The sequence below is a fragment of the Triturus cristatus genome, chromosome 11 (genome assembly GCF_964204655.1).
Source record: "Triturus cristatus chromosome 11, aTriCri1.1, whole genome shotgun sequence".
Classification (NCBI taxonomy): Eukaryota; Metazoa; Chordata; class Amphibia; order Caudata; family Salamandridae; genus Triturus; species Triturus cristatus.
In genome coordinates, this window is record NC_140594.1 from 313,289,430 (window position 1) to 313,306,092 (window position 16,663).

General features: G+C 44.6%; 1 protein-coding gene across 2 annotated transcripts in view; it reads right to left on the reverse strand.

Moving 5' to 3' along the window:
• The window catches only part of MED13L (mediator complex subunit 13L), a 964,037-nt gene that overhangs the window by 325,281 nt on the left and 622,093 nt on the right, over positions 1-16,663 (reverse strand). The gene's annotated exons all lie outside the window — the stretch shown is intronic.

A 16,663-nucleotide genomic window follows, 5' to 3' on the forward strand; every position in this document is an offset into this window, starting at 1 on the left:
TGTACTGTTTACTGTGGCACCAGTTAGAGAGATTTTGAATGGCAGGACCACAAGTAATATATTACCTTGAACCATTCCCAAAAGGATTCTAAGTAACTGGGGAAAAAGTGTTGACAATTTCAACGAGGCTTTCTGTTGAGCTGGCTTAGGAGTCAAATCATGGGCCGGGAATAAGGGTGAGATTGCTTCTGGTCTTGGGCAGCAATTTCATCCTCATTTGTTCAAGTACACCATGACGTTTTCTATGAAGGGAGAGAGGAATGATGTCTGTTGATGAAGGGTGGTGGGCACTCATGCTACTGGGAGACCAGTTAGAAAAACCTGTTGTCCATGGTTGGCACATAAAGGGTTCTTGCTAAGGTGCTTACTTAGTACAGCAATGACTGAGAATATGGAGCAACTAACTGTGCTACCAGAGAGACAAGACAATCTGTAGTGGATGTACAAAGTTGAATGACTGTGGCCAAAAAGTGCTAGGGTACGTGATTAAGACACATGCAATTATTCAAACTCGTGTGAAGTTATTCGCCAGAGAACGCTGTAAAAGCGAACCATTTTGATGTAAAGGCACAGTAGTTCAGAACAGGGCATGGCCTTGAGACTTGCAATGTTATCTAAAATCAAAATGAGCATAGAAGACTGAAATGTTGTAGGGACCTCAAAAAAGTCGTTCAGGTAAAAAATGAACATGTTCTACAGAAAGTACCAGAAACGAAGCCAGCTGCACATTTGGTAACCCAGTTGATTATCGAAGAGGTTAAGCCAGGATGGACAAGTGGGTAACAGATCTAGTAGCACAGCATGTTTTATCTGGGTTGTCTGCAATGTATCTTTAAATTCAAATAGGGCAGACAACTCTGAGCAGAGGGTTCAAACTGGCATTTCCATGCTCAGAGACTCTGCAGGGCCTCTGCACACTTTCACAGTTGCAAAACGCAAGCAGTGTACACGATAAGCAGGCAAACCTAAAGCACATAACCAACTTCCACGCTGACTAATAATAGAAAGGTTTGATCCTATGTCCCAAGGAGACTGTGCATCCAGAATGATCTGCTAAGACAGAGAGAGGTGCACTATTGTTCAGGGGCAGAGGAGGTGGGGGTAAGGTGGAGATCCGAGGAGGAACTGAATATCTTACAGCAAAGAGCCTGGGATATTGACAAAGACTATGGCAAAGGAAAGCAGCAGGTTTGCAGTAAACTACAGCAGTTACTGGAGCCAAATGCCAGATAACCAGTTCAAGCCAAAAACAGCTACAAATATCTGCAGCAAAGAGTCCAAAATCTAAAGAAAATTATTAAACTCGGTCACGTATCTCATGCAGATGCATGTAAACCACATTCAGGGGAAGTCGTTTTGCATGGGTAATACATTAGCATGCTTGTTATAATCAAACATGCAAATGCTTTACCCATGCAATACCATTTGCCTTCTTCAAATTAGGAGCTATACGACATTACACAATCTAACTCACTGGTCAAGTATTAGAAGAAGAATACCACTCGCTTCTTGGACAACGGTGGGCAGCTAAGGCACAAATACAGTGACTGGGATGCTGTTAGACTCAATAAATGGAGCCACCGTGTGTTGCTGTCCACTCTAAGATAGCATGTAAGCAGCAGTTTGGAGTATGAAGGTGACATGTTTCCAGGCGAAAGAGCGACATGGATAACCCCGTTGTAAAGTGCTGGGCGCTAGGCCCACATGCTTAAAAGATAATGCACACGGACACCGCCATTTAGGTACTAGTAACTGGCCCACGGCACATGCGCCCGGCCCCTTTTATTTGCAGGGTCACCTGACCAGTGACGCCTGGGGTGGGTGTATGGCGTGGGGTGCAAACAGGCAGAACACTAAAAAGTCCAGCAGGGCACTACACCCCGTCCTCCGAGGCTGTTTTTAGCCTTTAGGCACTGGCATGACAAACGCACCGTCACCTTAAGAAATGTTTCACTGGGTTACCCAATTCAGTGGCGTGGAAAGAACCTTGCCAGTCGATGGTCCTTAACCACCTCAGAAGGAACCACAGGAATTGAAGCTACGTAACTATCTTAAAGTTTCAGAGGCTGAACTGGTTGGAGCAGAACAGTAATAAACTAGCACTGAGAACAGCGGTGCGTGCTGCCTGTGATGATCATGGTAAAAAAACACTCCCAGAGCCTGTATGGAGAGTCCACATTATGGCCAAATAAAAGTCTTGGCTTTAGAAAACTTTAATCTGGAGTTGTGGCATAACCACTTGAAACACCACTCATCATGTCACTGGTTTCTGCCGGAAGAATGTGAGAGTTGGCAAGACAATCTGAGAAATGATTTCTGGGAAACAAAAGGTGTACTTTTTTTAGCCTTAAAATTGCACCAACTGCCAAAGAAAACAGTGATCCGAAAAAATATTTCGCAGTGTGTTATCAGACACGTGCAATCGTCAAAGTATTTTGGAACGTGCAATCTCAATTGCTGTAATTAAATCCCATATTAAATCCCATACTAAGCAATCAGAAATTTGGAGATTTATTTTATCAATCATTTTAACTCTGTCAGAGTATTGTTTTGGTAAAGTGATCTATTAAAATATGGAGGCAACACCTATTAAAGAGACCATTTTGTCAGTAAGCACTTGATGGGGTGTCATGTCATATATATTTAAGTCTGATCCCGATTAGTAGTTCAGGATACTTAAGCATGTATTTAAAATCCAACTGGTAAAGGGGTACATGTCTGATCAAAAGTATAGCGTGACAATTCCTATATTTAACAAGCAAAGACCAAGCAATAGGTTTGATATTTGAACGACATGCGCATCAGCCATGGGAACGTTGTACAAATATTCCTCCTGGAATGGTAAAACAATGTTGGAGTATATAGAATACTGTTCCAAGACAGCAGCGATGTTAACAATAAGCTGGTCAAAACTACCTTTGTTGAGTAGGCCCCAATACATTCAACTTGATTAGCGCAAGTGCCACACATGTAAATACAAAAAATATCCCCATTGATTTCAGATAATCATAACGTTAAATTTCTCTGGTTGATAACGTGCCATTGTTATTTAAGGATCTTTTCCATAACCTCGGACAGTGGCATAATGCAGGTATTCACATGGGTTGTATGAAAAATTGCACTTAATTAGGCCAGACTTTTCTGTTGACGTATGAAGCTGAAGAATATGAATTACTTTGTAAACTAAAGTTATATACTTTGTGGACTTTATGCACGCTTTCAATAGAGAGAACAAACAACATGCTCTAGTGTCAATAAACGGTACTGACGGAAAATAGATCAAACCCGTGAAGCATCCTAATTACAAAACTCTTGCAGGTTCCCAATTGTTTGAAACCAGAGTGAGATTGGCTCCATGCTTTTTTAGGTCTAGCCTGGCGTTAGCAGCACGCATGCGCTGCTCTCGCCACAAGACACTGTTTAAAATTCATTTTACGCATAAGGGGGACAATAAACCTTTTCCTTTCATCACAATAAAATTTACAGAAAAGAAAATGCAAATCATTCTGAATAGATCGATCATAACATGTACAAAATGGGAGATCTGAGATTACATACATATTACGGGGAAGACCCATCGAGGGGATGTAATTTAACCGAAATCTCACCAAAATATATCTGTGTTGTAAATTAGTGAAGAGCGATAGATATGTTGAGTTCACATCTACTTGCAATTTTGCGACAAGCCACTCCCAAGTCCCCAAAAGGGTCAAAAAGGTTGTGGATATTGCAGCACGGTTGCAGTAAGGCCAAGGGTGCATGCAATGGTCCTGCTTTCTAGAAGAACTTCAGGGCAGATGTGCTTTTTCTCCAGAAGGACGAGTAACATTAAAGTACATGTCCATAAGGTTGCCTGAATGTCAAGTAGTCTTTGGATATCAATGAAGCACCTCACTTGTACCCACTACCCGCCCAAGCAGTCAGTGTTGTCTAGATCAGACTTTGCTGCATCCTGACCACCTTGAATGATCTGTGCAAGGTTGGCACGGTATTCTTCAGTCATTATCAGCAGGATCTTGATGACCATTGATAAGTCTCATCCCAGAAGACACCTGGCATTTACTGAGAGTCAAACTAGCTGAGAACTTCATACTCTCTCCAAATGCCTCTATAACTTTTGTTTACTATTGAGAGATGTAGTAAGCAATGAGTTTGGGTTGAGCCTAGTAGTGGATGCCTGGACCATACAGCTTTTAGGCATATGGTGTTATATGAGGAAAAGAGGATCCTCAGGGGCAGGTTTGTGTCTTCTGGCAACAGGTCTGTTGACTGGTGTCAAGAGCAATGTTAGGCCCATGTGCCCAGCAGTGTGTCTATCAGTGATTAAAAGGAAGAAGTTCGGTGGAAGCCTGCTCAGGATGCAGGGCTTCAGTCAGGACATTAGTCTTTACTTAAACAGACGGGAGTTGCAGTTCTAGAGCTGCTGTAGAAGTTGATTCCTCTGTAGAAGGGCCAGGGGCAGAGCTTAACTGAGAAACCATGGAAGTATCTAGCCCACTGACATCCTAAAGATCCAAAAAAAAAGTATCTTCATCATAATAATGAGATACATGACCCCACATGATCTCCATCATTATGTTGACTTGTGTGCTGAGACCGAAACAAACAGCTGTGACTTTGGTCAAGGTTGTTGCATGAGGAACAGTGAGTATTGTTGCACCGGATTTTAAATCAGCTTGGGCCTGGGCCCCGAAATCAGGGCAGACCCAACAGCAGAGTCAAGAGGCAGGGATGGAGTAGAGGGCGGATCCGTGGACGGTAGCCCACCTGGAGGTTTCCATTGCACCCTTGGGGTCTAAAGGCACACCTGAGAGAGCCGGAATGGTGCTGATGATGATGATGTGAAACATTTCTTTCTTGAAAGACTCCATTTGCTGCTGTGTTGCCTACGGACCTGGGAATTCTGGTTGCATTGGTATGAACTGTGGAATCGGCTCCACTGTAGGAGACCAAGACTAAGACCAGGAAACACCTTGATGTCCTCACAAACTCTGCTGATGAATGGCAGGCGATGGAGAGTCATACTTTGCTTACTTGTGCTTCTTATCTGATTTTACCTGCCAACTTGCAGTGTGTAGTGGACCTTTGGTGGGAACAGCCTAGAGAATAGGAACTGGTCCACATCCTCGACTGACCAGAACCGGCCCATACTTGCCTTCCGGCAGTTTTCAGTGATGTAGAGCTTGGCTTTGCAGTCCCAGATCACAATAGGATTCATCTGGGCTGACTTCCAGCACAACTTAAGAGTCCTCCAAAGGAGTTAGGCTCGACAGACATACCTGGTGAGGATCTGTTGAACATTTGCTTCTTGACAGGCTCTATAAAGGTTTAAATGCAGTTACCTTCAGAGGAGATATAATCCCTTGCACATAGAGAGAAAATATATGACAAAACTTGTTAAATAGTCAGAGGAGTGAGTACCGCTTCTGCATTCAAAGGCAACAACAACAAAAAAAAGATCTGACGTCAGCACAATGCACTGATGTCAGGACACCCATGTGGCTCTGGCATCAATTCTGAGGCGGGACGAAGTTGGCACAGTGCCACACAAATACACCTGCAGGAGTGCTGCAGCAATGCTCAGAAAAATCTCCAGATCCAGTCTAGCACCTAAAAGTATGCACAAGGTTCAGAATCTGCATCATAATGCTTTTTATTTTTTTTACTCCAGGTAAGAAAATTTTAAACACTGGAATGTTAAAACATGAGCTATCTTTAAACACTTAATATGTGCAAAAATGGCACTTTCAATGTAAAATAAGCTTTCACTCTAGAGGATGAATGAGGTACTGTACAATTACTCTCATGAATGTTGTGCTAGCTATTTATTTTTGTCATATCACAAAATAAATCCTGTACATTTTGCATTTTACACAGTCATACTCCGAGACTTCACGATTCTTACCATTGCCATGAACTTGTCAGGTAAGGTTAAGTGTACAAAATCTAGGACTGCAGGAACCATGCTGTCAAAATGAGGGACTATTACTCTGGGTGTCATACTCTGCCTTCCAGCAAGTGTGGGAATGTTGACACTTTTCACTGTGCCTTAGTGGCATTCATTAGATGCAAACACCATGACTGTGATGCCCACTTCGGTGCTAATAAGATCAACATATGTGAGGTCATGTCCAGGTTGATGACTGGTGATATTGACAGAAAAGTGCTTAATGTGACTTCTGAGTTAAACTCAAGAAGAAATACTTTGTTCATTCCCCTTTCTTCAAGAAAAGCGCTGCAGTAGTATTGTGTCTCTAATTTTACAACCCTTCCATGTATTTGACGTCTGAAAGCTTTCAGTACCAAGAGAACACTTTTCAGCATTATGGCATTAATGTGTTTGACAGTGTCTTCTTTTTCCAGTGCTCGCTCACTTTTATAACCCACTCCCCAAACTCTGCCAGACATCCAGTCTTTGCGGCTGGTTGTGCAACTGGCCATGCTGAAATCCTATCTTAATGTTCACCATTTCAGAGAATTTTCCATTTTGTTAAAGACAACTACAATCTCCTTCCAGTCCCCTGAAAACTTAACATTGCCTTAATTAAATTCTTGTAATGGTCTTATGTGTAAACAAGCATACGGTTCTAAGCGGATGCATAGTATAATTTGCAGTCATTTCATCAGTTCTTACTGTCATATGTACAGAAGACTTTGGATGCTGGCAGTAAAGTAAGACTGTTGAAAATGTTGTTGGCTAGCATTATGGAAGAGATTTGCCCAACATTCTGCTGAGGAAGGTTTTGATAATTTGTGTTAATTTGGTTGTATCATCTCAAAGTCTGGTTGTGTGCTGTGTCTAAATCTGGTTTGGGAAGCGATTTCTTTCCATTTATCTGCCCGGCTTTTGAGTTCATCGACACGCCTGTATATCCATGGTTTAGATTCGAAGAACAATAGTTACTTACCTGTAATCTGTGGTTTTCCAGTATTGGTGTCTTTCATAGATTCACATGCCTGAATCATTCCCCGTCGTCGGAGTGGGAGTCCCACGGTACATAGAAAAGCAATAATTATGCATACAACAACCAAAAAACCCTGGTAACCTGAACCAGGAAGTAAAGTAGCCTAAGCTACAAGGGAAAAAACTTCCACAGCTATGACTATCACAGTCATTATATCCAGTCCAAACTGCAGCCAATCAGGTGACAGCACCCACCAGAATGTTCTCCTCAGAGGCTCAGGCCCTCAGATTTTCACGCACAGGAGTGAAGCAATACATAATAGCCTAAAAAGCCTCTGAGGGGAGGTGGGCAGGTTGCATGTGAATCTATGAAAGACACCAATACTGGAGAACCACATATTACAGGTAAGTAACTATTGTTCTTCTCCAGTATTTGGGGTGTCTTTCATAGATTCACATGCCTGAATCAGAGTAGATAGCAGTACATAACCTTATGCTCATAAGACGCCACTTTGTATCATAGACATACATTATGAAACAGTATAACCATAGAGAAATACATGTGTGTTTCAACATATGCAAAACAATTTCAAGACAGAAATAGTATGGAAAAGAGCGTCTTATAAAAGCATAGTGGAGGAGGGAGAACAGAGGCTCACCTTATTTGAAAAGATTGTGTAGAACAGCTTGTCCCACTGATCCATCCACATCACTTGCAGCTTCCAAACAGTAGTGTCTGGTTAACGTATGGCAGCTGGACCATGTTGCCACTTTACAGATCTGGTGAAGAGGCACACCGGCGAAAAGAGCTGTAGATGAAGAGATTGCTCTCGTAGAGTGTGCTCTTGGGGTCGCTTGCAATGGTCTTCCAGCTTGATCATGGCATAAACAAATTGCAGCCGAGATCCAACGAGCTATGGTTGGCTTTGATACTGAATGGCCTTGGCGTGGTTTACCATATGCTACCAAGAGTTGGTCCGATTTGCGCAGTGATGCTGTAAGTAAAACTTCAGACATCTTTTGATGTCTAGGGAGTGCAAGGCCCTTTCTGCAGCTGTTATCGGATTTGGGAAGAATGTTTTCAAAACTATGGGTTCATTAAGATGGAAATTCGACGGAACCTTTGGCATAAACTTTGGATTAGTGCGCAGCACCACAGACTCGGATGTGAATTGCAGAAAGGGTGGATGAACAGTGAACGCTTGGAGATCACTAACCCTTCTTGCTGAATTTAGAGCCAATAATAAAGCAACCTTCCAAGAAAGGAACTTTAGATCCGCCTTGTGGATGGGCTCGAAAGGATGCCGCATTAGTTGTGAAAGTAATATATTAAGGTGCCAAGAAGGAGGTGGACGCCGAATAGGCGGGAACATCCTAAATAACCCCTTAAAAAATTGTTGGATGACTATTGGAATAGAGAGAGTTAACACCATCCTGCCGAAACCTTGAAATTGCAGCCAAGAACACCTTCAGAGTAGAGTGGGAAAGACCTGACCTCACCAACTGAAGAAAGAAAGGCAGAATTTGCTCTGGTCTTGCGTGGATCGGATGGAGATTAACGGATTGACACCACATGCAAAACCTCTTCCACTTTAGTTTGTAAGTTTTAACAGTTGCGGGTGCTCGAGCATTGGCCAAAACCTCTTGACAGTCTGGAGGGATATCTAGGTGTGCAAATTCAAGCTGTTGAGGAGCCATGCCGCTAATCTCAGCGATGCTGGGTCCGGATGACAAATTTGACCGTTCTGAAGGGTCAGAAGATGTGGAATTGGTCGAAACTGTATGGGCTCGACCTCCGAGAGGAGGAGAAGTTCTGTGAACCAGTACTGGCGGGGCCACCTGGGAGCAATTAAAATCATGCGGCAAGGCTGTTTGATCTTGCGCAGAACTCGTGGAACCAACGGGATTGGTGGAAAAGCGTAGGCATATATTTGCGACCAATTCATCGAAAAGGCATTTCCCAGCGAGTCCTTGTGGGGAGCCCAACTTGCAAAGAATGGGCATTTGCGGTTCTGGCTGGTTGCAAAGAGGTCTAGATCGGGATGCCCCCATTCGTGAAGTTCCCTGTCTAGGAATGGTTGGTGTAGCTCCCATTCGTGATTCGACGTTGTGGCTCTGCTGTGGGAATCCGCCAGAACATTCGTGATTCCTGGGACGTGAATGGCTTTGAGGTTGATCTTGTGGCGAATTGCCCAATCCCAAATCTCTTGCGCTTGCTGAGATAGGAGGGCTGACCTCGTCCCGCCTTGTTTGTTCAAGTAATGCATACTTGTTGTATTGTCTGTTCTTACAAGTATGCATGCCCCTCGGATGATGGCTTGGAAGGATTTTAGAGCCAAGAATATGGCTTGCCGTTCTAGCAGGTTGATATGCCACTTTCTTTGTTCTAGAGTCCACCTGCCATGGACTGTCATTCCTTGAAGGTGCGCTCCCCAACCCTCGAGGGATGCATCTGTGGTGACTGTGAAATCCGGCATTTCGACCAGAAATGGACAACCCTCTTTCAAGTGGTTCATCTGACCCCCACCATTGAAAGGCGTCCCGCATTCGTGAGGTGATGTGAATGATATCCTCGAATGACCCAGTGATCTGAAGCCATTGCAGATTGAGCTCCTCTTGCAACGGTCTCATTCTGTACCGACAGTTGGGAATGAGATGAATGCAAGAAGAAGTCATCCCTAGGAAGGATTTGTACACACGGACTGAAACGCACTCTTTTGATAGCAGTGAGCGCGCAAGGTTACATATCTTGATTTGCCTTTCTTTTGACACAAAGGCCTTGGACAGATCCGTGTCTAATGTCGCTCCTAGGAACGTTCTTCTTTGCGAAGGAGCTAAATGTGATTTCTCCAGATTTGTTGACAGACCCAGGGACTGGAAGAGTAAGAGGCATTTTTGAACATGCTCGGATGCTACCTTGGCGGAACTCGCCTTGATAAGGCAGTTGTCCAGGTACGGGAATATTTGAACTCCTTGCAGACGGAGATGCGCAGTCACTGGCGCTATGACCTTTGTGAAGACTCTGGGTGCAGAACGGAGTCCAAATGGGAGGACTCTGAATTGAAAATCCCTGCCAGCCACTCTGAACCGTAGAAATTTTCTGTGCCTGGGTAGGATTGGTACATGAAAATAAGCGTCCTGCAGGTCGAGGGTGGCCATATAATCTCCCATCGAAAGCAACTGCAGAATTTCTTGGAGCGTTACCATCCGGAAAGACATTTTCTTTAAAAATTTGTTGAGAGCGCGAAGGTCGAGAATTGGACGCCACTCTCCTGACTTTTTCCAGATGAGGAAAAACCTTGAATAAAAGCCCGTTCCTTTCTGTAGGAGAGGGACTTTTTCGATTACTCCTTTTTGAATCATCAAATTTATTTGGGAAAAAAGCTCCTTGAGATGAGCAGGGGGTGGGCCCTTGGGAGAAGAATTTGGCGGAATTTTTGTGAATTCCAGAGCATGGCCTCTGGATACTATATCTAATACCCACTTGTCTGTGGTAATCTTAGACCAATTTGAATAGAAGTAGGATATTTGACCTCCAATCTTTGTACGTGGTAACGGTAGAGATGGTGGCAGGTGGCAGAACTCATTGCTTCTTACTGGACTCTCGTCCACGAAAGGACTGTTTCCTTCGAGACTGCGAATATGGTTGATTTCGCTGTCCGTAATATTGCTGGCGATAATTCTGAGATCTTTGGCCAGTTTGGGAGGTTTGGAAGGAACGCTGCTGATTATAACCTCCCCTGCTAGAGAAGGATCCACGTCCTCTGGCTCCACGGAAGGAAGACTTTCGAAATTGCAAACTACCCAGGACCTTGCCGTCTCCGTATCCTTCTTAATCGCCTGTAGTGCTTCATCCACATGTGCACCGAACAAGGACTCAGCATCAAATGGCATGTCTATGATTTTAGACTGCACCTCCTGGCGAAAAGATGTTGACTTTAGCCAACCCTGCCTCCTCAGCACTGCAGCTCCTACCAACTGACTGAATCCAGTTGATGCCACATCCACTGCTGCATCAATGATCTCCGCTGATGCATACTCCCCTTCCTGCAAGGTCTTTATGGCCTCAGATTTTGAAGGCTCCGATAACATGGCGAGGAAAGGAGAGATGTCGGACCACATCTGGCGGTCGTATCTCCCTAAAATCGCCAGGGAGTTTGCAGCCCGAACTGTGGTTGCTGCCATCGTGGAAACCTTCTTTCCTATTGCGTCCAATCTTCTACCATCTCTATCAGGTGGAGCTGATATGGGCGTTGATGGATTTCTAGCCCGTCTCTGAGCCGCTTGTGCTATAACAGAGTCCGCCTTAGGTTGACCAATAAGGCATGCTGGCGAATCACTTGGGGCTTTATATTTCTTGTCCAGCCTTGGTAACACTGCTGGAAGAGAATTTGGGGTAGCCATCAGTCTCAATCCCTCCTGCCAAATAAAGCCGATGATTGGTATTGCCCGAACCTGCTTCCTTGGTTGGTCCTTAAAATCATACAGGAAGCAGTCATTCTCCTTTGTTTCCATGGGGATCAGGAATCTCTTGGTCGCTCTTTCCATAAGTGAATGGAAATTCCCAATGTCCACCGGGGGAGAATCCACCGGAGGCGGAGCACTTGGAGAAGGAGTTTGTACCTGATAATTATCCCACTCCGACATGCTAGATTGATCATCTACCTCTCCTCCTTCCCTTTCATCGTCAGTAACCTGCAATTGACGAGATGTCAACGGAGAAGGTGGTCTTGGAGACTGAAAAGACGACAACTGCACTCTTGGCCTAGGTGTCGGCGGAAGAGATTCCGCCGTTTCCGAAGGAGGGAAACGTCTATAATAATCTTGCAACATATACTGCAGATTATCAAGCAGTTCCAATGGCATTTGACCTGACGGCACCGGTGCAGGAGGTGTCGGCTGTGGTTCCGTATTAGGATCTTCGTCCTGGTCATCATCATCATCATCATCTTGATATTTGATGAGAAGCTCCGATGGACTCCTTGCAGTCCGAAACCTCTCATCCTCTCTGGAGTCGTTATCCTCATCCTCCTCCGATTGTAAAAGTTGCGCCGGCAATTTTAGAGGCGAAATAGCTCCTAAAGACGATCCTCGGCGCTGAAGAATTGTAGTCGCTGTTGCCCTTTGATCAGATACGGCAGCCGCCGGAGTCGCAGTCCATACCTGCATATCCATGCAGGTAGATAAAGGAGGTGGTGACAATCGCGTCGACGGAACCGACGACGGTGGTAATCCTGACGAAGAAGCCATTTGACGACGAGGCTGTTTTCGTCGACAAGATGGTAGCCGTCGACGAGGCAATTTTCATCGACGAGGACATCGCCGACGAGGCAATTTTCATCGACGAGGACGTCGCCGACGAGGCAATCTTCGTCGACGAGGGCGTCGTTGAGTCCATCTTCGTCGACGCATGAATCTTAGTCGACGAGCCACTCTTCGTCGATGGGGCAACTGTCGACGGTACCACAATCTTCGTCGACGGAGCAGTCGTCGACGAGGAAGTCTTCGTAGACGGAGCAACTTTCTTGCTTCTTACAGTCGACGGAGCGGAGACGAGCGATGACACCTCCTTCGTCGACGAGATGGGTTGAACACTCACCGAGACCAGCATCGACGGCGACGAAGCTGATGACATTATCATTGCAGGTCTCGGCGACGAGAATGTAATTGTCGACGTTGAAACCGCGTCGACGATAATAACCGTCGACGCCACTGCCGTCGACGGCGCCGTTGACGACGGCAATCTCACCTGAGGTAAATTCCTGTCAGGAAAACTTTTAGCTGGTAGATTTTTTCCTGATTTCCTCGGGGGCGTAGAGTGCTTGGTTCCTGAAGGTGGAGCGTCTTCTTAGATGAAGACGAAGACTGACCCAAGCCCTTAACAGACTGGGCTCTCCTCAACACCTTCGCCCCAGTAGAAGAAAACTCTTCACAAAAGAAGGAAGGTGCACTCTATCACGAGTAATGCAAAGACCAACACCTGTAGTAGAAAAAGTTTCTTCTTTATTCGTAGTCTTGTTTAAAAGACAGGCACACAGCCAACTCGTTTCGTTCCCCTGTGCCTTGAGAACTTCGTCAGGGCTCACTACAAGTTACTAGAGTATTCACTAGCGCATCAAATGGCAATGACCGATCAGAGTGTAAACATATAAGCACGACATCAGTGCGTACAGTTCTTAATATACATCCAATGGAACTCCCGTATTCTATTGCTTAAATGTAGCAGGAATCAAGTAACGAGAAAGTCCTCATGGCATATTTGAGTAAGGGTTTTCATAGACTCCCAAATAGTTTTGGAGTTGTTTCCAAATCCTGTCCGTCGGTACCTCCAGCTGTATCGAGCTGGATGGGAGAAAACTCTTCTTCAGCCACCCTCTTTCTGGAAGACAGAGGAGGCACTCTCTATCTCTGACAAAGGAGCATCTTTATCCTTGAGCTTCTGTAGCCACAGAAGAAGGCGTCCTTCCCTATCCCTTAGGGTTTTCTGAGGGAAAGTCCGGCAAATCTTACACTCCTTCACCTCATGATCAGGATAGAGGCAATAGATGCATTTTTTGTGAGGGTCTTCAGAAAAAAGCTGAAGCTTTCCGCAGGACTCACAAGGTCTGAAGAGGGATCTCTTTGTAGTTGACATCCTAGAAGTTGAAGAAACAGCAGAAAAAACTTGAAGTACTGAGCAGAGCTCAGGGAGACTCCCTTCACACGACGTGCGGTAGAAAACCTGAGAGCCTGAGCCTCTGAGGAGAACATTCTGGTGGGTGCTGTCGCCTGATTGGCTGCAGTTTGGACTGGATATAATGACTGATAGTCATAGCTGTGGAAGTTTTTTCCCTTGTAGCTTAGGCTACTTTACTTCCTGGTTCAGGTTACCAGGGTTTTTTGGTTGTTATATGCATAATTATTGCTTTTCTATGTACCGTGGGACTCCCACTCCGACGACGGGGAATGATTCAGGCATGTGAATCTATGAAAGACACCCCAAATACTGGAGAAGTGGTTAACCATTGAGGACCATGAATTAACCTCTCTTCGACAAAGGGGGACTTAGCATGGTGGTAGCGAAAGGTTTGAGGATACGAGCAAATGAGCTCTTGGATACTGATAAGGAATTGTTTGGACAATTTGTTGCCTAATTACTGAGATGCATACCACTAAAACTCATCTGGACTAGTCTATAGTCTGTGAGGTTGAACAGCCAGGCAGCTATCTTCCTCAAGTATGCTGTAGAATGACCAAGGAGAAACACCAGAGCATGTGGTGGGACCTGGGCTGAGCATGTGTTGTAACATATGTCAAGAAAGATGGTAAAATGGTTATCACTCTACTGGCTTGAATATTGGGAGTAATGTCACCTCTGTAACAAGCAGGCTCAATGCCTTACCATCTTTCAGGGATGCTGTGTCATATACATGCACAACAATACCAATGCTGTTCTACCATACCCTTCTTCATATTCTTCTAAATGTCCAAAATGATGAACGTGACAGAGGCTTGGTGTTGCAATTTGCACTACCCGCATACTGATAGGAGAAGACATGGGATTCAGGTAATATAACACTGCTTTCTTTCTTGACTTACTCCTCTGAGCAGGAGAGAAAGCCACATGAGAAGCTGGTCCAACTCACTACAGACTATTGTGGAAGGGCCTTAGCCACAGTTTGAATAGTCTACCTAGAAGATTTGGCAGCAGAGGATTTAAAATCTGCTGACTAAGTTATTGTGCCGGCAGAGGACACAATGTAGGTCCATAAATGTGTTTCTTTGATAGAAGGAAGCAGACCACGGACACGGCATGCAACCTTATCAACAGTAAACTGTAGAACAGGTCACAGAAAAATATCTTAGCTGGGTTTCACTTACATTGCCTGTGATGGGGTGTAGCGGCCTTTTGCTTACAAAAAAAGTTAAAATAACACTCCAACACAAAGTTATGAACTAGAAGCAAGTCTGCAACACTAGTGTTGTGTCTTGCGAATTAGAAATGATGGAACTCTTTTGGCTCCTGATAGACTCCGTAGAACTGTGGCGTAAATGTTAGAGCAGAATGCAATGAAGGCTGGTGTAGAATGTGGAGTTCACAGCTACACACAGACGAATAAAGACATGTAATACTAAGCTCTGTGTGTGGCGTAGTCATTGGCCGATACCCAGGCTGGGGAGGAAACTACAGCTAGTAGTATGCAATGCAGATTTTCAGCCTTACTGCAGTCGCTAATTAGTGAACGCGAAGGCGTGCATAAGGGAAAGCAGGAAGAGGGGACCTAGAGAGATTCAAGTTTGCAAATCGAGTAAGGATAGATGGTACTAGTATATTTTCTACCCAGGCATTCAGTCTATTGAAACATAACAAGGAGATCTGGTGAAAAAGAAGCAGCTTGTCATCTTTTTACAAAAATAGATTAATAGCCAGGCGCATCTCTCAAATCGACTCACCTACGCCGAAGCAACATGAAGAAATGGAGGTAAATGTCTTAGTCCCGGCCCAAGCCTGCAGTTACAAAGATGAAAATTTAGGCATTAAAGAATGCCCGGATATATCTTGCCAGCCATTCATGAGGATCTCAAGACTACACTGCCCCAACCAATCCAAGATGGAAAGGATGCAGCATAGCTTGAGAATATATGACACCCACTCCTGTGATCACTCCCCGGGTGCATGTTCCTAGGACATCAGTTTTCAAGGCACTCTGTATCATGCACAGTCAGTCTATTGTCCATCGACATGGAACAGCCCATCTAGCACACAACTGTCCATGTCCAGGTAAATTATGAACAGCTACATTATATCTGGCCTGAGTATTATATAGTAAGGTCTACTCACAAACCCCCCCTGGCGCGCACAAATAGTCTGAGCACGTAGTTCAGACAGGCTGCATAATAATCCCCTTCTAGAGGATCCTAATAACTACCTTACACTTCTCGTAAGACATAACCCCTAAGGGCAACATACAACCAGTATTGCATCAGTCCCCAACAATAAACCAACCATTTTGAATTGAACAGGCAATGAATAAATGTAGGGATATTCCATATAACGCTGACCGAAGACTAATTTAGTTCATCATTGCAGGCACCAACCAGCTACGCAATACGACTACTTTCTGGCACCTCACAAGCCTGCCATATTTGGAGTAAGTAACAAAGTCCTTGCCAGCGGATCTGATCACCGTCTCTCCCTACAACCTATGCCTGCTCAGGTCTAAATACTTGAAACTAGAAATCTCAGAATGGACATGCAGTGTAGTAATCAGCCTAAATAGACAATGGTGAGAAGAAAAAACACAAAGGGATTTGCTGAGCAGTTCAAAGCTGCCAACTTACTGAAAAACACAAACTGTGTGCCAATTTAAACACTTCTTCAGCCATCACACTGTTAAGCTCTGTCAAATACCATGATGACCACACCTTTGTGGTGATGATCAAACGACATGGAAACAATTCCCACAAAGGATCCAAACAAAGACAACACCCTTCCAAACATCCTACGTGGGGTGGTATGCTACCCACGAAAGGCAAGCGCTTCAACTTCCCACATCGGGGATGAAGCGCTATGTAAATGTTACAATACAAAACAATACATAGTCTCTTGAAAGTGGCAAATTGGACAGGGTCAATCGGGGACTTGGAACGATCGCCATCCATTTACCTTCTGGCAATTAAAACAATCTGTGACTAGGGCCTGCGACTCAATGTTAACCACAGAGCAGCTTTCTGCAACTCCGGGGGTCGCTATAGCTACCACTTTTTGTGTGTGTATGT